The sequence below is a fragment of the Anolis carolinensis genome, chromosome 6 (assembly GCF_035594765.1).
Source record: "Anolis carolinensis isolate JA03-04 chromosome 6, rAnoCar3.1.pri, whole genome shotgun sequence".
In the NCBI taxonomy this organism is placed as follows: Eukaryota; Metazoa; Chordata; class Lepidosauria; order Squamata; family Dactyloidae; genus Anolis; species Anolis carolinensis.
Genome location: NC_085846.1, coordinates 100,860,836 through 100,883,097, shown reverse-complemented (window position 1 = coordinate 100,883,097; position 22,262 = coordinate 100,860,836). Strand labels below are relative to the sequence as shown.

Below are 22,262 nucleotides of genomic sequence, written 5' to 3'. Positions count from 1 at the left end.
ATTTAATCATCTAGAGCTGATGTGGTCTATCCAATGCAATTTTCTGAGTCAGCACCCCAAATAACACCAGGAACAGGCCTAAAAATGAAGACACCATGGAAAAACGTTTTTTGGGGGTCGAGCTGTTATTATCTGTAGTAGTAACAGTGAGGCCACCGACCATATTTTAGTTATTGCGGACCATTTGTGGAATCTCTGAATTAAAAGAACCACCACTCAGAGTGGAGGGAAAGAAAAAGAATGAAGGGGATTGGCTGTTGGTAGGTGAAGTGGCCCTCTGCCATATGACTGGGAAAGAGATGGGGCGAAATGTCTTTGCTGCTGGTGGTGTAGGAGAAGGAAGGAGAAGGAAGGAAAGAAAGAAATGAAAGAAGGAAGGACAAAGAAGGAATGAGGGAGGGAAGGAAGGGAAAGGTATGAGGGGAGAGGAAGAAAGGAAGGAAAGAAATGAAGAGAAATGAAGGGTAGAAAAGTAAAGGTTTTCCCCTGACTTAATGTCCAATCGTGTCCGACTCTGGGGGTTGGTGCTCATCTCTATTTCTAATTCGAAGAGCCAGTGTTGTCCGTAGACACCTCCATGGTCATGTGGCCAGCATGACTGCATGAAGCGCCGTTACCTTCCCGCTGGAGCAGTACCTATTGATCTACTCACATTGGCATGTTTTCAAACTGCTAGGTTGGCAGAAGCTGGGGCTAACAGCAGGCGCTCACTCCGCTCCCCGGATCCGAACCTGCGACCTTTCAGTCCGTAAGTTCAGCAGCTCAGTGCTTTAACACGCTGCACCACCGGGATAGAAAGGAGGGACGAAAGAAGGCAAGGAAGAAAGAATGAGAGGTGATAGATCAGGCATGAGCAAATTTGGGCTCTCCATGTGTTTTGGACTGCAACTCCCATCATTCCTAACAGCCTCAGGCCCTTTCCTTTTCCCCCTCAGCCGCTTAAGCGGCTGAGGGGGAAAAGGAAAGGGCCTGAGGCTGTTAGGAATGATGGGAGTTGCAGTCCAAAACACATGGAGAGCCTAAGTTTGCCCATCTCTGAGATAAGGGATGCTCAAGCTGCATCACGAAGGGGGCATCTACACTGTAGATATAATGCAGTTTGACACCTCTTCAGCAGCCATGCCTCACTGCTATGGAACAATGGGATTTGTAGTTTCTCAAGTGGACATTTATCCCTTCTTTGCCCAAGAGTGCTGGTGCCTCACTAGACTACAACTTCCAGGACTCCATAGCATTGAGCCACGGCTGTTAAAGTAGTGTCAAACCGCATTAACCCAACAGCGTGGAAGATGCACCCACCCAAGACCCTTTCCCTCCCGTCGCCAAGGGGTCACGTGACTCTCTACATGTGGGCGGGGCGAAACGCCTTCTTGGCTATCAATCATCGCCTCGCTTTGTATATATGTGTGTGTGTGTTTTTTTTTCTTCTCCTCCTCAGCCAATGGGACGGCTCGGTTGCGCAAGGCGGGCCAGAGAAACACAGCCTCCTCGGCAGCGTGGGGCTTTCCACCAATCAGGGCGCCCCCATACTTTGTGGAGCCCCGCCCACTCCTTTTTTTTTTCCCCCTCTCCCTCCTTCCTCCTGGGTTTCGCCAAGCGCAGAGTGAAGTGGTGAGGTGAATGGATAGGCGGAGCAGCGGCCAAGCCGGACTCATGCGGAAGGAGTATTCCCAGCCGGTGTTTGAGGTAATGTGGAGGGAGGGAGGGAAGGGTGCGAGGAGGGCTGGAGGGACGGTTGGGCGCGCGCGCGGGGTGGTGGTGGATTGGGGCAGGCGGGCGCGAGCGCCATCTGGCGCTCGCGCCCGCCTGCCCCAATCCACCACCACCCCGCGCGCGCGCCCAACCGTCCCTCCTCGCGCCCATTGGCGCGTGACGGTTGGAACGTTGCCTAATATGGGGTTGGGCAGGGGCGGGGCTCGGGGCTCGGTGACGTCAGGCTGTTTTGCCTATTCACTTCAGGAGTGACCCTCCAGCCGTGCACTCCTTTTGAGGCTGTGAATTCGTTGCAAAAACGACACCTTCCATGATTTGGTAGCTTTTGACTGTTGGCTGCTAAAGGGGGCGAGGGGGGAAGGGGGATGTAGAAGAACCCTTTCTTTTCTTTTTTTGAGACTATTCACAATGGATAATAATTATAGTGTTTTGACACCTCTTCAGCCACCATCATTCAGTGGTATGGAACCCTAGGAGTTGTAGTTTGGTGAGGCACTCTTCTGAGAGAGAAGGGTGAATATCCTCACAAAACTATTTATTTATTCATTTACATGGTTTATATTCTGCCCTTCTCACCCCTTAAGGGACTCAGGGTGGATCACAATGCACATATACATGGCAATCATTCAATGCCATTATTAGATATACAACATACAGACAGACACAGAGGTAATTTTACGTTTTCCAGCTTCCGTCTTCATGGGGATATGCTCGATTCCAGACACAGGGGGGAGCTGCCGCTTCATCGTTCAGTTGTGACACCGAGTCCTTGATGCAGTACCTCCTCATTCCGCATGCTGCTGGAAGTTTTTATGGTGTTGTAAATTAGTTAAATTAGCCTCTCTGCATAAAGTGGTACCTAAATTTTCTACTCGACAGATGCAACTGGCTTTCAGACTGCATAGATCAACAACAAGCTAAGCTATTAATGGTTGGGAGCCTAATCCGACCCGGGCTTCAATCTCTGTCAGTAGTGATTTATTGCAGTTGGCTACTAACCAGCTGTGCTACAGCCCGTCTCTATACTGTAAAATCTAGAATGCCATATCAGTTGAGCTGTGGCTGTTAATGTGGTGTCAAACTACAGTGTGAATCCAAGTGTGGTCAAACTTCATTCAGTCAACAGTTTAGGGACATCCATAGTGCAGAATCATAATAATAAAACCATATATATGGTTATCTATATCTATATCTATCTATCTATATATATATATATATAGGACATCTCTACTCCGCCTTTCTCCAGTGGACATTGGATAAGCAAAAATGTTGGATAATCAGGAGGGGTTACGGAAAAGCCTCTAAAACATCAAATTATGTTATGATTTTACAAATTAAGCACCAAAACATCATGTTTTACAACAAATTGATAGAAAAAGCAGTTCAATACATAGTAACGTTATTTAGTAATTACTATATTTATGACTTTAGCACCAAAACATTGCAATGTATTGAAAACATTGACTACTAAACATTGACTACTAAAAGGCAAACTGTGTTGGATAATACAGAACATTGGATAAGTGAAGGTTGCATAAGTGAGACTCTACTGTACCTCTAAAATTCTCAGATAACCATAATAACAGAACACAATAAAATTCATTAAAAGCTTTGTGAAACAGGAAGATCTTCACTCCTTTTCTGAAGAACATCAAGGAGGGGGCTGCTCTAATTTATTCTGGTGGCTCATTCCATAATTTAGGAGCTGCTCCGGAAAGGGTACCATCTCTAGAAATTTTTAGACGTATGTTGTCCCTTGGCTGATTGGAGAGGAGAGTCTCTTTACTGGATCTAAAAGTGATCTGCCCAGTCTATAACGCCAATCTGAATCTTCTCTTGGGGACTCAGGGTGGTTCACAACAAATAGTGGCAACCATTCAATGCCATAAAGTGCAACCAAAAATGACATAAATGAAATAAAATATATTAAACAAGTACATAAAATAATAGTGAGATGGTACACTAAATTAGACATCACATATTCAGATTTCAACCCTAATGTAAAGCCAGTTTCACCCTACTTTGACTACCATGTTGTGGATTCCTAGGCATTGTAGTTTGGTGAGGCAAAGAGAAGGGTAAATAGCTCCAAAAGGTATAAAACACAGAATAACATAGCATTGGGCTGTGGCAGTTGCTTTGGTTGTGTGGCAGAATGGGCCTCTTGGGGTCTCTTCCAACACAATGATTATGTGTTTCTACCAATAGGAGTTGTCGCCTCACCTCCTGAAAGCAGAGCCCTGGAAGGAAGCTGCTTCTTCAGGTGCCTGGTCATGGAAATAGGATGATGATACTGTATATAGTCTTATAACAAATTAATCAATTTTTGTTTAAGCAGTGTATGGAGTTATAGGCAGTAATATTGGTGTTGCTTCCTCTGGTGTGGTTCTTAGCCCTCTGATGAAGACACACGATAATGGTATAGGTTGAGTTTCATTTGTCTGAAAATTTGGAAGATTCCAAAAACTGAAATTTCTTGCTGCTTCCCCATGTTTTCCTTGAGTAAAGGGGGCTGGTTACACATCCAACCCCCCCCCCCCCCCAAATCTGCATCCTTCCCTTTTCCCCATTAATTTTTATAGAATCATAGAATTGGAAGAAACTACAAGGGCCATCCAGGCTAATCCCGTGCCATACAGCAACACACATTCAAAGCACTCTCAACAGATAGCGATCCAGCCTCTACTTAAAAACCTCCAGAGAAGGAAAGTCCACCAGTGGAATGTGCTTCGAGGCAGCATATTCCACGGCCAAACAGCTCTTACTGTCAGGAAGTTCTTCCTAATGTTTAGGTGGAATCTCTTTTCCGGCAGTTTGAATCAATTGTTCCATGTCCTTGTCTCTAGCGCAGCAGCAAACAAGCTTGCCCCCTTCTCAATGTGATATCCTTTCAAGTGTTTAAACAGGGCTATCGTGTCCCCTTTCAGCTGAACATGGGGTGGCATGACAGCTCCTTGAGAAAAATTCAGCCGGGGTTGGATGTCTAAGTAGCCTCCTTTCCTCCACTAATCTTCATCTACTAAGGGTATTCCAAAAATGGGGGCAAAATCTGTAAAACCTTCAGTCCCAAGCACTTTCGACAAGAGGGACTCAACTTGTTGGTGTTTTTCCCTTCAACTATTTTGGTTGCATTCATGGTGTAGCTGCTGTCCATTGAATTTAGAGAGCGAGGTTGGTGTTGGTCGAGTGTAGCTGCTCCCTGTTTTCCTCCTTTGAAGGTGTGTGGGCCTGCCTTCTCACCTCCCCCCCCCCCCCCAATGAAAGAGAGAGGCTCCCTGAAAGACTGGCTGTATCAGATATACAGGTCTCTCTCACTTTCCTCTTATTTGCTTCCACTTGAGATTTTGTGAAGAGGTTGGGTAAGGGGTATGGATTTAACCGTAAAAGGATTCTTTTTCTCCTGCATGGTATTGAGTGTACCATGGACCTAATAAAGGCTTGCTGCAAAATGAAAGGTACCAGGGTCTACGACTGTTTAGATATTAGATTGCAGATGTGAATGTGAGATAGGTACACTCTTTGTATGCTCAGAATTACCTTATCCACTAGTTTTCTTCTTTCATATCTCGGGACCCTTCCAGACAGGCCCTGTATACTAGGATCTGATCCCAGGTTTTCTGTTTATCCCAGATTATCTGGCAGCATGGACTCATCTAATCTAGTTTAAAGCAGAAAGCCTGGGATTTGATCCTGGTATATAGGACCTGTCTGGAAGGGCCCACAAGGAAAGTGAGCTCCCCCACAGGACAAATTCTGCCAAGAAAACAGCTCAAGGTTGCCATAAATCAGAAATGACTTGAAATCGCACAACACCAATGTTATCGCTATCTGATAGATCTGGGGAGTTGAGAGTGGGGAAAAAATTGAAACTCCAAACTAGGAACATAATTTATTATCTCTGTTAATGCCCATGCTGATCATCATAGACTGGATTTCAGACTTTATGTTGCACACTGTAAATAATGAAAACCATCCTCTTCTACAAGGAAGATGGAGTAGTTGTATATCATGCCTTAGATTCTTAATCAAACAGGATTTTTCCTCCAATGTTTATGTACATCCAAATCTGGAAGCAGTGGGCCTTACTTTTTTGTCACTGGAAGGACTGTTTCTGACATGTTCTGTGCTATGATGCTTTGCATGTGTAATTCAAAAAGATAGCATGTCTCTTTTTCAGAACTTTTGTTTTAATTGCATACAAATTTAAATAGATTTAATTAGTTTAACCAGGTTGAGATGCATTTAATTAAAAGCAGCGCTGATAACTTCTTACTGAAGCAGTTTCTCAAATATCTACCCAAGTATCCTTTGTGTTTTTTCCAGAAATAGGGTGATTTTATAAGGAAATGTATCTTTGTGATTTGCATGGATAGGTGGAGATGTATCACTATCTATACAACAGGATCAAATTTCATTTAATGCTACCTCATTTTGGTAATAATTGAAGGGTTTTAATTGCAATATTAAACTAACAGTGAAAAAATGATATGGCCTACACACACACATATATATATATACACCACCCCAGGGCATTGAACATGTTTTAATTGTTTTTAAATTGTTGTTGTTGTATGCTTTTTCTTGATGTATTTATTGCTGTGTTTGGATTTGTTTTTACTGTTGTATTTTTATGTTGTTTGGGCATGTTCCCTTTGTAAGCTGCCCGAATCCCCTTGGGGAGATGGGGCGGGATATAAGAATAAATTATTATTATTATTATTATTATTAATAATAATTATAGCTACATATATACAGAAAACTAAGCAAAGACAAAAGGTGAAAGTTGTTTAAAGTCTGTTAACTTCATAAGCCATTTCTTAAGGTAGAGTATGCTGGTTAAGAAGGGACATACCGTATATACTTGAGTATAAGCCTACCCTAATATAAGCCGAGGCACCTAATTTTACCACAAAAAACTGGGAAAACTTATTTACTCAAGTATAAGCCAAGGGTGGAAAATGCAGCAGCTACTGGTAAATTTCAAAATGAAAATAGATCCCAGTGAAATTATATTGATGCATCAGTAGGTTAAAGATTTTGAATATTTACCATATTTCAAAGAAAAACAGTAAACTTGCTCTGTAAGTGGAAAAGTAGGGTTAACAAAAACAATATGGTATTAAAATAATAATAATAATAATAATAATAATAATAATAAACTTCATTTGTACCCTGCCCTATCTCCGCATGGGGACTCAGGTCGGCTTCCAGCATAGTAACAGGCAAACATTCAATGCCTGTATAAATAATGCAGAGCTAGATATAGATCTATAATTATAGTTACTAATTTCACATATGCATTTCCCTCTGAAACATTTGCAAATAGTCTCTCTATATATGTTCATTTCCCCTGCAATATTTGCAAGCCCTATATTCACATATATCTATATATAATTGTATGTGTATAGGATTTGCAAAGACTTGCAAACATGTGAGGTGAAAATTCATATATAAAATAATGTATACACATAGATACAGATATACAGGTACATGGAAATCTCTAGCTATCTATATGTATGTAGGATTTGCAAAGACTTGCAAACATAGGGGGAAATTCATATATAAAATTAATGTAGATAGATAGATGCAAATATAAAGGTACATAGGGATTGCAAAGGCTTGCGGGGTGAAATGCCTATATATCTGTAGCTGAGATTAACAAATATTTCAGGGGAAAATGCTTTTATAAGATTAATGGTTTTATATATATATATATATATATATATATATATATATATATATATTTCCTGACTTGCAAGGGCTTCTTTCCCTTTTCAAAACATTTCCTTGATTAAGAGTGAGGGAGGCTTTGGAAAAGTAAACACTGATAAGGGAAGGTAAGATGAGAGATAAATATATCATATATTGCAAGCAGCGGCCTCCAGGCTTTGTGCCGGCTTGACCTTGGCCCGATTATAAGCCGGGGGAGGCTTTTTCAGCTCATAAAAAGAGCTGAAAAACTCGGATTATCTTTGAGTATATACGGTAATTATAAAAGCTTGTATCTATGACTTGAACTACTTGGGGACCTTTAAACATTGCATTGCTAACCCCTTGAGACAAGATGACTGAATTATATAGGTCTGCAAAACTGAAAAGTGTTTTCAGAAGTTGCTTAGAATATACAGTAGAGTCTAGCTTTATCCAACGTAAACGGGCTGGCAGAACGTTGGATAAGCGAATATGTTGGATAATAAGGAGAGATTAAGGAAAAGCTTATTAAACATCAAATTAGGTTATGATTTTACAAATTAAGCACCAAAACATCATGTTATACAACAAATTTGACTGAAAATGTAGTTCAATACGCAGTAATGCTATGTAGTAATTACTGTATTTACGAATTTAGCACCAAAATATCACGATGTATTGAAAACATTGACTACAAAAATGCGTTGGATAATCCAGAACGTTGGATAAGCGAGTCTTGGATAAGTGAGACTCTACTGTACTTGTCATTAACTCATAAACATCATTAAGATTTTTCAGGCGGGTTAGTCACCTACCAATTTCTCCTATACAAAGAACACTTTACGTGAAAGAATGTACCTACTGCAGATGCCTTCATCTTAATTTTCAAGAGTTTGGCTAAGAAAAAATATTTTATGCTCCTTTTGAAATATTGTTTTTAAAAAACTGTCTGTACTTTCATACTGTTAGAATTTATACAGCTTTAGACCATCTAGTATAATGTTTTTCGCTTTTGGACATTTTTTGAATGATGTACTTTTTATTGTTATCTTGATGATTCCTTGTCAAGATATTTTTTTTCTGTTCTCTATACTTCTGGTGACATAACTGTGTTACGTAATATACTAATTAGCTATTATATGGAGGTATTATATATTGATTCACTTCTGGGCCTTGCCCCCTTTCCCTCCTTTTAAGTTCCTCCTCCTCTTCATCCATTGACATCCTTCTGCCCTCTCCTGCCTGAAGTAAGGGACTGTCCCTTAAAATCCAGGATGCCTGACAAGCCTATTGATAATACTGATCCTTGCTTTTCTAGTTGGCACTCTTGCCAAGTAATTGAATTGAGTTCCTACAATACCTGTTGTGGCAAGCTAAGTGAAGTTGTTGCTTTGAGATTAGGGTGGGATCTGGAGCTAAGACTCAGCTCTCATAGTTAGGTGACTGTTTTTCACTCCCCTTGGACCTTTTAAATCTAGAAGGGAAAGTGTGGAGGAAAACCATCCATGTAGATCACACTCTCCCATCTAAGGGAGCTGCAGTTCCACACCTCTACTTCATTGGATTTAGTTGTTCCCAGCTGTTGGCTATGGAGATTTATAAAATCTGCACTTGTGAGAGAATAGGCTATGTTGTTTTGGCTGTGTGAAAGAATAGCAGGAAAGAAACCATTCACAGTTGAGTGTAAATCTTGAAGGACATAGAGAAGACAACAGAGTGCAGTTCTCAACCCAGTTTCAACCCAGCCATATGTAACTCTTTGGGGCTTAATTTTGAGGAGATGCATAGGATTTTTCTGCAAGTGCATTAGCAAGAAACCTGTGGGTAGGCTGGAATTCCAAGACTGTGCCCCCACCTTAAGTCTAGTGCTATCTTATCTAATTGCTTCTCTCTGTTGTAATACCTGTATTTTAAAGATATATAGAAAAACACATCACTTGGCTTCACAAGGCAACTAGTTTGGTGAATGACCACCCTGGAAACTTATTACAGTTTGATATACCTTCTTACACAGACAACAATGTAATTGCTTTCGCAGAATTATGTTTTTGCAAGTTGCTATTTTGTAGGTTTATTATACTAATTAGATGAACCTATTTGGCTGAATAAACTAGCAATGATGACTTTTCTGAAATACCTTCATCTTGTTTCAGTGTATACAGACCAGGCATGGGCAAACTTTGGCCCTCCAGGTGTTTTGGACTTCAGCTCACACAATTCCTAATAGATGGTAAGATGACTGGGATTTCTGTGAATTGAAGTCCAAAACTCTTGGAGGGCTGAAGTTTTCCCATGCCTGATACAGACTGTGAACATGAAGGGGTTTGCTTGATAATATTAGTTATTTATGCTGAGTTTTTGAAATGTATTCCCACAAAATATTCTTATTGTATTGTATTGTACTCAGCCAGTTTTTAAGGATGCATTTTAAATGTGTGTCCTTTGTTTAATCTTGGTTTTGTGGATTTAATATGTATTTTTAATAGAAATACATTTTAATATGTATATCTGTGATATTTTTACAATGTTTACATGTTTCAATTCTGTAACCCACCTTGAGGTGTGTAAGAAATAAAATTATTATTATTATTACTCTGCCACCCACTCCGACCTATGTATGTTTTAGTATTTCTGGGAGGAGAGAAAGATTTTTGCTAACATTTTCACTTTTGTTTGAGGAACAAATCCAAGTTATTCCGCTAGAATTGAGAGATTAGGGATTCTGGATAATGGTAATAATTTTAATTAAGCCCTTTCTTCCTTAGCAGAATTAATTTTTGCAGGCTATAAAGAACTCTTAAACTAAACTGAATACAGGAAAGATAATATTTTATAAAAACTTTATATAAATGCTGTCCCATAGTGAACAATTGTGCTATATTGAATTATTTGTTAATGTATTTGTTAATGTAATGTTGCAGATCACAGATTGCAAATTCAGAACAAGCTGGTCGTTTTTTAAGCTTGACCTATTTTAGGTAGATTATATTGTGTTTAATGTGAGACATAGTTACAACAGTCTGTCTCTTCTCATCACTTATAGAGCCTTGTGAGAAGGATGATTACACTAAGTTATTTAGACAACAGCCTGGAGTAATTTCTTGTAAAAAAAAAAATAGGGTAAAACCAGGCTGCTTCTCCATTCAGACATCATGCTATATTATAGTTAACCTGAATTGTAATCTTGAATCCTATTTAATAATAATAATAATAATAATAATAATAATAATAATAATAATAATAACTTTATTTTTATACCCCGCCCCATCTCCCCGAAGGGACTCGGGGCGGCTTACATGGGGCCTTGCTCGATAAAACAATCAAATATCAAAACACAGCAATAAAACAGTTATCCAATAAAAACATCAATTACAGTAAAAACAATCGTTAAGATCAACATAAAACATACAATATTAACACTGGATACTAATTCATAGAACCCAGGCAAAGTGCAACATGTGCCGAAATGGGCCGACATGGGGAAGGTAATTTCACAGTTGAAATGGACAAAGTGTAATATAGCATTGGCAACACCTCGAGAATGGGGCTATTATAAAATGGGCATTTATTTGTCTCAGAGTAGTAGTCATACAAAACTGCTGCAAAAATATCAAAGTATTGTGGAATTTAAAATACTTTTAACATTTTTATTATGGAATACACTTTTGGGAAAATTCATGTCCAGTTCATGAGATGCATGCATTAGAATTCTTAATTGACAGATAATGTAAAATTTATTGTCAGGATTGGCCCTACTATTTGATAGCGAGAGGGATGAACAGAGAATGGCAGTAAGTTAGTAGGGAATAGCTGTGTTTTCTCTGCAGCTTGGTTTGAATCCTCCTATGTTTGTCTATTGCTTTAAGAGGTTGTAGAGAATATTGTCGGTATTGAAGTGCTCCAATAGAGGTAGACAAACTCGAGGATTATGGTGAATGAAAAACAATTTGAGTCTATTGTTATTTGTCTTCACAGTACCAGTAGTAGCAAAATGTACTACAACAGAGATATATAATAATGGTAGAATATGCAAAAGGATTTAAGTAACTAGTATTTTCCAGGCATGACTTCCACACACTCTTGCAAGGCATTTTTCAGATTTCTGCTCTGGAGAGAAAGAACTCTGATCACATGTTTCTTCAGAACACTTCTCTTGAAGCCTATAGATTGGAGAGACCTGGTGAATCTGTCACTATAATTAGGAGGTAGAGCTGCCTGTCCCAAAATTATGCCATTTCTCCTTTTCCTAGGATTTTCCATAGGGTCTGTTTTGCATTTCCCTGAATGCAGAATACTAGTGAATTTTTGGGCATATTTAGGGGAATGTGTATTGGTGAACTGAGCCAGAGTCTTCCTTTGATTTTAGACACAATAATATAAATGGCATTGAGGCTCAGAAAGAAGTCCAGAAGTACACACAAGCAATGCATTTGCGATTTAAGGGGGCATGTAAAACCCTTCAGCCATTGGCTTGTTTGGATTAAACCTCTCACCCTGTCTGTAATCAACAGAGACTTATTTAGCACTAAAATAACATCTTTGAAATTAGAGGGAAAGGAGAGGTTGAGTTTGAGTGTCATAAGCATATTGGTGACAGTGAAACACAATACTCCTGTAAACTTTCATAATCGTGTCATGTATATGTTGAACAGCATGAAGGATAAACCTAGCCCTAAGCAATACCATACACCAACAGTCAAGCTACCAACCAACAATTCACCAGCACCACCTTCAAATTTTCCCCTTTGAAAAAGACCAGAACAACAGCCCCAAGAGAAGTGGGTCAGAAGAATACTCTGGGCAATGATATCAAAAGCTGTTGAGAAGTCCAGAAAATACAACAAGGATAAACTTCACCCTTTCCCGTTCCTGGTGCAAGTCATTCACCAAAATAACCCAAGCTCCTTCTGTTTCATGAGGGTCTTTTCCATAATGGCTCATCTCACCTCTTGTAGCCATGGTGAAAACATGCTTTGCTGAGGTGATGCATTACTCTCCTTATCTGCTGAGCCATGAAGGGGAAGGGTCCCAAATGTATTGTGGCTCTCACCTCTCCAAAGATCTTATTCATACCCTCATGTTTCATGAACTGAAATGTTTCCAGTACCACAAGACAAGCAAGGGCCAATATTTCAACCGTAACATCCAAGTCAGAGCATATCAGAATGATTTTTTTCAAAGTGTTGTGCAGATTGGAACATTGCATGATTACCTTTCTCTTTTAGGACAGAGTGAAGCTCAGCTTCACTGAATAACACTGTACCGATGCAACAGACAAAGAGAGGTGTGAATTCGATTCTAGTCATAGGCTGTCCAGTGAGAGCCAGCCTTTCTTTGGTTGAATCTGCTCTGACTTTTCTCCCATGGATGCTTTAGCCTTTTCCCCATCTGTTACATCATTTATAATAAATCAGTGATCTGACTTGACTCCATTCCATGGAAGAGGATGCTTAGTAATGATCATATCCACCCCCCTGGACATTTCTCCATTCCAGAGGCCAGGTGCAGACTTTATTGAATCACCTGTGGTAGCAACAGGGGACTCAAGTGTCTTTAGGAAACTATCTGGATCTATTAGTGTCCTGGACAGGACCATTTTAAGCAGTCTTCCATCTTTGCAAATGCTACAAATCCCAGTGCATCTAAAACACTGGACAACAGGTAACAGCCTGTTCATGCTCATACCACCATCCTCTCTTCCAGCACTGAAAACTAGGCCTACAGTGCCTTTTTTGGACAGGTGGCTCAGATATTATTCAGTAGAGACCTCTGGCCATCATGAGGACATGAAGTCCTGAGCTGCCCCTGACACACTGATTTCTGTATGAATGCTGAATTGCCGCAGTACAAGAAGCTGAGTTCAACAATACCACTGAGACCATCTCAATCAAGGAGACTGTTGAGCAGGAGGGTAGGCAATATACCAACAAATTCCCTATTGTGTCCTGGTGAATTTTCTCTGTGCAGTAACCGGTGAGTGAACTCACATTGACCAGGGTGTGGAAGAGGATACTCTTCTGTTGCTGTGGAGAGAACCCTAGCAGAAAGCAGTTAACCCACCCTACTTCATCCAGTCAGGTCTGTGCAATATAAGCCAGGTTGGCATGCTTACTCAAGATCAAATCCTGGATCACTGCTGTTTTTGCATTTACCAACCTGGCATTGATCAGCAGCTTTTTCAGCCTAGTGGATCCATTGCCAAGGCTTTCTAGACTACGTATTTGATAGTTTGAGACAATCTAATAGCAGATGGTTCTCTTCTATTACTTTTTTCCACTCTGTATAGCCATTACTATTGAAGTAGCAGCCAATTTATTTTGCATCCCATGTGATACATTTTACATTCAGAGCATGGTATATTAAAAAAAAAACACACAACTTACAGATAAAAAACCTCTGACCTCCTTCTCAGTTCCAAGTAAGGAGACTGATTCTTGCCCTTGCTCTCCTGAAGTGGCTCCACCATTTTGAATTGCCTACTCCAGTGGTGATCCTGCTGTCTCAGGTGGTATTTATGCTGATTATTTTTAATACAAGTAGTAATTTGTTTTTGTAATATTCCTGTTTTATGTTCATATCCTGTTTTAAATTAAGAGATCATCCCTTTGTTCTCTGTCTTCTGTTAATGACCCCTTCTCTTCTTCTTCCGTCCAAATGTGAGTGAAGACTCTGCTAGCATGCACTTGTGTACATAAATAATGCTTACTATTCTCCCTTTTTTTGTCCAAGCAAATTGTATTGAACTGACCACTGTAATAAAATGCCAGCTATCTGAAATCTGTTCCCATTTTGTTTTCATATTACTTGGGCTACTTAGTAAAGATTTTTAGTCCTAATCCTATTCATTGGGCTGAGGTTTATTTGTTTACATTTGCTGTCTGAACATCTGCTGCACCTTAGAAAGATAACACATTGAGATTGACACACATAGCTAAAGCATTTTCACATTAGCATGGAAGTACTGTATGTTTTTAATTCACATTTTGCATATGGCAAGTTGGTGTTCCATTTTGCATGTGTTGTAGGATGTGTTGTAGAGTGAGGAATCTCACTCTAATGATTCAGACAAGTTATTTAAGAAATACTACTTAGGGTTTGCATCATCCTTAGCAAAAACCGTGGCCCACTTTTGCTTTCTAATGGTTCATACCCAAACTTTATTTCATACCCAAATTATTTCAAATGCTGTGTATAAAATTACATTTAGGCTATGTGTATAAGGCTATGTGTATACTTATGTGAAACATGAAGGATTTTCCTGTTTTGATTTGGATCTAGTCTCCAAGATACCTCATATCTGCATATGCAAATGCAGGTATTAAAAAAATCTGAAAAAAATGCAAACCACTCCTGGTCCTAAGCATTTTGGCTAAGGGATACTGACCCTGAGGAATTAATTGTTTTTTTTAAATGGAAGAATTAATTCTTGCTTCAAAAAATGAGGATTATCCCCATAGCTTTCTGAGTAGTTGCAGCCACATTTTAAGGTCCTGCTTATCAGAATTGGGAGAGCGTTTAGAAGCTGGTTTTTCCAGTTGTCTCACCTGGAAAAGGGGTGTGTTCCTTAATGCTGTAAGGTAAAAGAATGACTTGCAATTATACTGTATTAATATAACCAAGAATAGAATACACATTACTCTGTAACTGTGATCCATATATGGTCCTGAAATTAAGAGAACCAGAGTGTTCAGTCATAGCATGTTGCAAAAGCAAGTTGTCTGCATAGTATTGAATTTACTATTACAGTAGAGTCTCACTTATCTACTATTAGTAGTAATTTACTATTACAGTAGAGTCTCACTTATAAATGGTCTCACTTATAAATTACTATTAGTAGTAATTTACTATTACAGTAGAGTCTCACTTATAAATGGGCCGGCAGAACGTTGGATAAGCAAATATGTTGGATAATAAGGAGGGATTAAGGAAAAGCCTATTAAACATCAAATTAGGTTATGATTTTACAAATTAAGCATCAAAACATCATGTTATACAACAAGTTTGACAGAAAAGGTAGTTCAATACACAGTAATGCTATGTAGTAATTACTGTATTTACGAATTTAGCACCAAAATATCACAATATATTGAAAACATTGACTACAAAAATGCGTTGGATAATCCAGAACATTGGATTAGTGAGACTCTACTGTATTAATAAAAATAACAGTGATTAGAATTTGTATAGTGCTTTTGAACATCGTATAGTGCTTCCTATACATAATTTTTTTACTTCTTTCAAATTATATACAGTAGAGTTTCACTTATCCAAGCTGAACGGGCTGGCAGAAGCTTAGATAATCTAGAAGCTTGGATAAGTGAGGCTTGGATTAGTGAGACTCTACTGTATTAACATGAAAGCAAATTGTGATATTAAAAGTTGGTCACAAGGAATTTATTTTTTACATTGAATTTCTGCGGTCTCAAGTTAAGTTCTGACATTCAGGAACAGATTTTGAAACTCAGAATTATGTGATTCTAAGAAATCATTTTTGTGTATATTCTGGTGGACCTTCAGATCCTCCAAGCTTGAAGCAGATTCTAAAGCTCGCCCACCCTGCTCCAGACTGCATCTGTATAATGGTTCAAACACATAATTGTACCTTGAAATGTGATTGTGAATAGTTTAATTGATTGGTGGTCCCAATGTTACTGATTGACACACTTCACATGTGATACTTCTGTGTTGTTGAACTAAAGTGAACTGTACGTGCTCCCATTGCCAGTCACCATTCCCTTTCCGAGGAATGCTGGTGTTGCAGTCCAATAATCTGACAGCCAACAATTCTCATGTCTGTTCTAGAAGCTAGTGGATGTTTACAACTCTGGTATAATTCTAGTGGGGCACAATTTTTTAAACATTGGACCATGATTCTGATTGTGGTAAAAAGGTGAAAAGGGGGCCCCATTTCTTATAAGTGCCAGTATGTCTTATGACACCCGAATGATTATACTTTGGAATACTTAACTGTCTTGCTTTTCTTGTGTGACAGCCAATGTGCCATAAGCAAATGCAAAGCATGCATTGTAAGTTGCAAAATCATTCGGCTTATGACAATTTTTATTTCAATTTTCTTAAATTACCATGTTCACTTCTGTCTTCACCTTCAGTCTGTGAACAGCAAATTAGTCAAGTATGCAGTGATATTAAACAGGAAACCCAGTTCAACGGGGAATTAAGTATAGAGGGGAAAGGGTTTTATTCAAGGAGTTGGTTTTATAGTTCTTGCAAAAAGAGTTTCTCTTGCCAAAATTGTAAAATTTTGATAGTAAGCTACAGAAGAGTTCCAGGGATGAAACATTGATGATAATTCAGAAGTTTCATCTTGCTAAACAGAATTAACATATTAAATATGTAGGATCTCAAGTCAAGACAGGTTAAAATTCCTAACATGTGAATTATAAATTAAAAGTAAATAGTCATGCAGAAACATAATAGTTTAGTCTTTCTGGGAAACAGACAGTTTGTGAGGTGCTTGTTCCTTTTCTGGCTGACATTTAGAGCAGCATGTGGAGCATTTTGTAACTCATTGATATTCTGCTTCATGTTGACAGCTGCAGGTGGTAGTGATCAGAGCCATATTCACTGGACTGTTTTCTACAGCATGGATAACCTAAAATTTATAACATTTATTTTACTTCTAATCTGTAATAGATAGAAATCGCCTCACTCTAATGCCCCTATTGCTTTTTGTTGAACTCAAAATCTCTTTTCTCATGTGTGAAATATTTCAGTATACTTTGTAGTCTGATTTGTGTGTGTTCTAAAAATTTAAATAGCTCCTAGTGTGGCTTCATGGCATTAAACTGCAAGAAATTTGAACCTAGTGCCCCAACAAACTATTGATCTGCCACTTGGAAATTAAGGAACTGATCTCTAATCTTAAAGTGCTTTGGGAATTGCTGCTCCCATTTTAATAGAAGCATGACTGATTGGATTATAGGAATTACTGATATGATATCAACAGTTATCTTAATGTTGACTTCTCTGACTGAAGAAAAGGAGTACAATTACCAAACCTGAAATGTGAGAAGAGCTTAATGTGATCCCAATCTAGGGAAAAGTGAAATTATGAAATAAAAATTATCTTGGTCTTAAGGAAACACATGGAAGGAACTTTCCTTTTCCTCCTCCCATGTTGCAATTTCTGTACCCTGAATGGTCAATGGTCAGGGAAGTACTTGTTTCCCAGTTAAAGGAGATAATAAAATATACTTCTTCTGATAAATGAATTACTAGTCAATATTGTGTATGTATTTCCATGTGCATGTATGTGAAAGAGAGCATTGAATAGTAGCTACTAGATAATTGAGGTGTGTTGACAACAACATGAGTTACGAGTACAGTACAAGCCCATATTGATGAGATCAATATCCACAGTTTCATTTATCCACATCCATCAAAACATGTCCACTCTAGGCATGACTCTGGCATAACTTTATGCTATGGTATTCTTGACCAAAAGTCCTTCAGTTTAATAGGATTTGCTATTATCCATAATTTTGAGTATCCACATAAGGTTTGGGGCGTGTCCCCTGCAGATACAGGGTTGTACTGCATTTTGAGTTTCTTGCCCTATCCCCTTGAAATAGCAAACCAGTTGCAGTAAGGCAACACCATCCTCATTTTAGTTTGTCTAAAAACGCTATTTAAAATTTGTCTTCCTATCCACTACCAGTATTTCATGATTTTCATGCTAAACAAAAGCAGGCTGCAGATCAATATCATTTGATCATTTGATGTTCTATGTTGGTAGACTGGTATGATACCTCTGAGTTTAACTGAAAAATGTCAGTGGTGGAAATTCCTGTCAGTTTTGTACTAGAAGTAATTGTATAAATGTTAAAATGATTGGGGACAGGGAGGCAGGATGACATCTTGTGGGGGAAATACAGGCAAGATGCTCGATTGATTTTGGAAAACTGGGACTATTGTATGTACTTTATCTTAAAGGTGAAAATGCACATGTCGCAAAAAAAGGCATGAATAAATGTTCTTGATCTTTTTCGCCCTTTTTTCACCTCTGAAGTGGCTCCTCAAAAAGTGCCTCTCTCTGTTGGGTGATGATAGGAATGATAGTCCTTTTCCTCTCATGTGGTCAAATTACCACCACAATAAGGCAGCTGATGTTTCCATTCAGCAAAGGAACAGCCTCCTAGTTAGGGAATCAGAAGATTTGATCTATTAGTTCCTCCGAACCTGGATATGCTTTTTAAAAGAAAAGAAAAGAAAAGAAAAGAACCAGCTCTCTCAATGCAATCTAATTCCTAAGAGAAAGTTTGAATCGCAAATGGAAAAGCTGTAATTTATTATACATCATTATTTATTTTAATTATTTTGAGTAATGGCTGTTTTTGTCAGTCATAATTAGGGAGGGATTGCAGACTTTGGAGTCCCATTCCCAGCTATAGGAAAGCATATCCCACTAATATATTTGGAAACTGTTGCCTACAAGATGCTTAATAAGCAGAGTGCTATTATAATGAGAATCTACTTGGTTGGTTTGATATTTGGTGTATTACAGAGACTGTGTGTTGTAAACTGGATTGTTGACTCCCAATTTGTCACAGGCTTACTTTTAGCCTTTGAAAAGTAACTAGACCTCAACCTTGGCTCCCCAGATGTAATTTCGTGTTAATGATAATTAAGTTCACAAGGTTCACAAGACTGCTTTAATTATTAGTGTGAGAATGAACAGATGAATATGGCCCCTTCTACACTGCCATATAATCTTTGAACTGGATTATATAAATCTATACTATAATCTATTCCAAAGCAGATAATCTGAATTTTATAAGGCAGTGTAGAAGGGGCCTCAGTCATTGTAGGTACTGTCCCCCACCGTTTTAAGGGTTTTCCTTGCAGGTTAAAGAGTTATTTATATCAAATCTCTGAACCCTTTGTTGTGCTTCATTGTAATGGCCATTACTATGGATAAGAACCTTCCTGCTCCTTGACTTGCTCCTCTTGAGTTTATTCCCACTAAGTTTATTGAATTTGTCACAAAAAGTAGTACAAATTGTGAACATCATATCATACACTATAATTTCTGTGAATGGCCTTGTCAATTCCTGAGCATTCATCTGATTTTCATACATAAAGTATATAAAATGTGTTCAAATTCATACTTGAAATTGTGGGTAGCACTGTGCATCTTTGGAGTATATTTGCTGCTTTTGAGTGTCTACCATTTCCTTCCTATACAGTGAAAGTGTGGGTTGAATCTCAAGTTTGTTTACTTTATGTATTTGGCTTATATACTGAATTTGATGAAATTTGGAGGCACAGTACCCTTTCTAAGGGGATAAAATCTGACAAGCAGAAACAGGTTGTATTTGCTAGATATCTTGTAAAATTTGCTGTAAAAATAAGACAGCTGTCAATTGTTCCTTTATTTTTTTCACAGAACTGACATCTGAAAAATTGCAGAGTGTGAGAACATGAAGCCTTGACAAACTAGAAAGATAGCTACAGGGTAGGTTTTGCTCTGTGTGAATAGTGATTTTCACACCATACAAGTCCCCTTAAGGAAGAAATATGAAAAAACTCAGAATGGTGTATTCAGAAGGTTTTTTAAAATTAGTTTATACTTTTAAAGTTAATTGGGATGCATCTCTTTTCTCTCAATGATTTTATGGACAGTTGTAAATATGCCTTAATGCCAAGTGTTTCCGTTTGGCAAGAGGTGCCTTTACAGTTTGTTTTTAAAGAGAAATCTGCTTTCCGTTACATCTTTTGTGATAGTCATGATAAAGCAGCTTACACCACAGAAGTGCTCTTGAGAAAGAAAGCTGCCAAAATTCAGAGTAATAAGGCAGTCGGGATGGAGTTGACCTTGAAATCACAGAAAATTAACAGTGAAACTGATAGGATAGTGGTGGATGTTGACATGTGGCAGAGGCAGCAGAATTTCAACATCTTGCTTCAGACTAAGGGTGCATCTGCACTATAGAATAAATGCAGTTTGACTCTACTTTAACTGTAATGGCTCAATGCTATGGAAGCTTGGAAGTTGTAAGTTTGGTGAGCACTCTTGAGCAAGGGCTAAAGACATCGTAAAGCATTGAACCATGGCAGGTAGAGTGGTGTCAAACTGCATTCACTCTATAGTGTAGATGCATCCAAAGGGTTGACACCTATCAGGAGTTCGGAAGTGCATTGTGGCCTACATTTTAGTAACTATTTCAAGCTTACTTGTTCACTGATAATCGTCCAAAAAGCAGTGATCAAGCAGTCTGTTGCCTGGCCATTTGGAATGACTCATCAAAAATAGTTCAGTGAGAGGTACCCCTCTCCCTGCTCAGATGATTTTGACTGCCATGGGAGAAGAAATACTTTTCAAAAATCAAGATATAGAGATTGTATCAAAGGACTTTATCAGAAAGGATTTGAGGTTTGCTTAAGATTCCTTTGGATGAATCCTTTAGAAAGAACACACACACAAATAAAATTGCTTACAGAATCTTCAGATATACAGAGAAAAAGAAAAAGGCAAGACCTGTGTTTAGAAAGACTCCATGAATTATATTAGAATATAAAGCAAATATGGCTGTTCCCATTAATTTATAGAAATGTCCCTTTCACAAGCCAAGAAACCTGTTTTAGGCATTACGTATTTCATAGAGTATGGGCACCCTCTTCTGGCAGAAGCCAATACTGTTTGTGAAACATGTAGAAATGTTTCAAGCCAATGTAATGAAACTATTCCTAGAATCTAGACTAAGACATACATTTTATATTACGGTTTTTATTACTTAATATTTCTAACAGTGTATGCCACCATTTTTTCCACACTTAAACCTAAAATATAGCCAGGTGATGTGAGTCCATAGATGTGAGCAAGAATTTTGGAAACGTCTGATATTGCAACACATACACCTTAATTCAATTAGGTCTCAACAAGGTGCCACATATCTGACAACCAGGCTCTGAAAGAGCATTCCTGGACTCATTTTAACCAAAGTTAGCTATAGTTAATGTGTAACACTGAACCTTGGGGAAATGTGAGCTCACTAAATGCTTAGTGTTATGTTATATAGTCAAAATTATGTTCACTGGATTTTTATACTAAATCCAATAAGCACTGACACCTCTTATAGGAGGTGGGAATATTATCACTATATCATTTTTCTCCTGTCTTTGATGATTTGGAATTAGTCATTTATTCTGTGTAGTTCTCTGGGTCTACTTTACAGCAAAACATGAATCTAATGCAGTATTATCTTCCCTTTATTCAAAAATAAGAGATGATACATTCAAAAATATTGTGGATTTCTTTTGAGAATAGTAGTGGTTAGGATTATTTGTAAAAGCTATGTTAATGAAGTACGGTTCCTATTGAAATGTATCTGTATGTTAAAATATTAGTACATGGCTAGATACATCTGAGGACAATGTTCCGTGTTTTCTAAATATAGAAGTTTAGTGCATATTAATGTTTGTCTACAATGAATTGATGAAAGATAATAATAAAACTACTGGAATGTCTGCAAGAAGTGATCTGAATAATTATTAACTAGTAATAGTAGGAATTATAATCATAAATCTTGCCTTGTAAGGAAGAAAGTTCCTGAGGAAGAGGAAATTTTTTGATTTTGTGTTGGAATTTTTATTTTAAAAATTAAGTAAATGACTCACCACCTTTTCCTGCACCATAGTACCTCTTTCTGTTACGAAGTGTATATTGGGTATGCAGTACAGGATATGCGGGGGCTCCAAGTCAATGTTTGCATTTCCTAGATTTTTTGTTGTTAAAAGAAAATAAATGATACTTTATTGAAATGAATTTGGTTATAGTTAAATGATTGTGTGGAAATAGGTTTTTCCCCTCTATTATGGTAGGAAGTTATATAATATAA

General features: G+C 38.2%; 1 protein-coding gene across 9 annotated transcripts in view; it reads left to right on the top strand.

The window, feature by feature from the left end:
- Positions 1-1,533: 1,533 nt before the first annotated feature.
- Positions 1,534-22,262, top strand: part of mpp7 (MAGUK p55 scaffold protein 7) — an 84,508-nt gene continuing 63,779 nt past the window's right edge. For 6 of the 9 annotated variants that reach the window (XM_062983821.1, XM_062983820.1, XM_062983819.1 and 3 more), the window contains exons 1-2: positions 1,559-1,686; positions 19,811-19,879. The gene's annotated coding sequence lies outside the window, so the exon portion shown is untranslated. Of the gene's footprint in view, positions 1,687-19,810; positions 19,880-22,262 lie in introns of all 9 variants that reach the window. The other 3 variants (XM_062983815.1, XM_016994271.2, XM_062983817.1) reach the window with 3 other exon arrangements.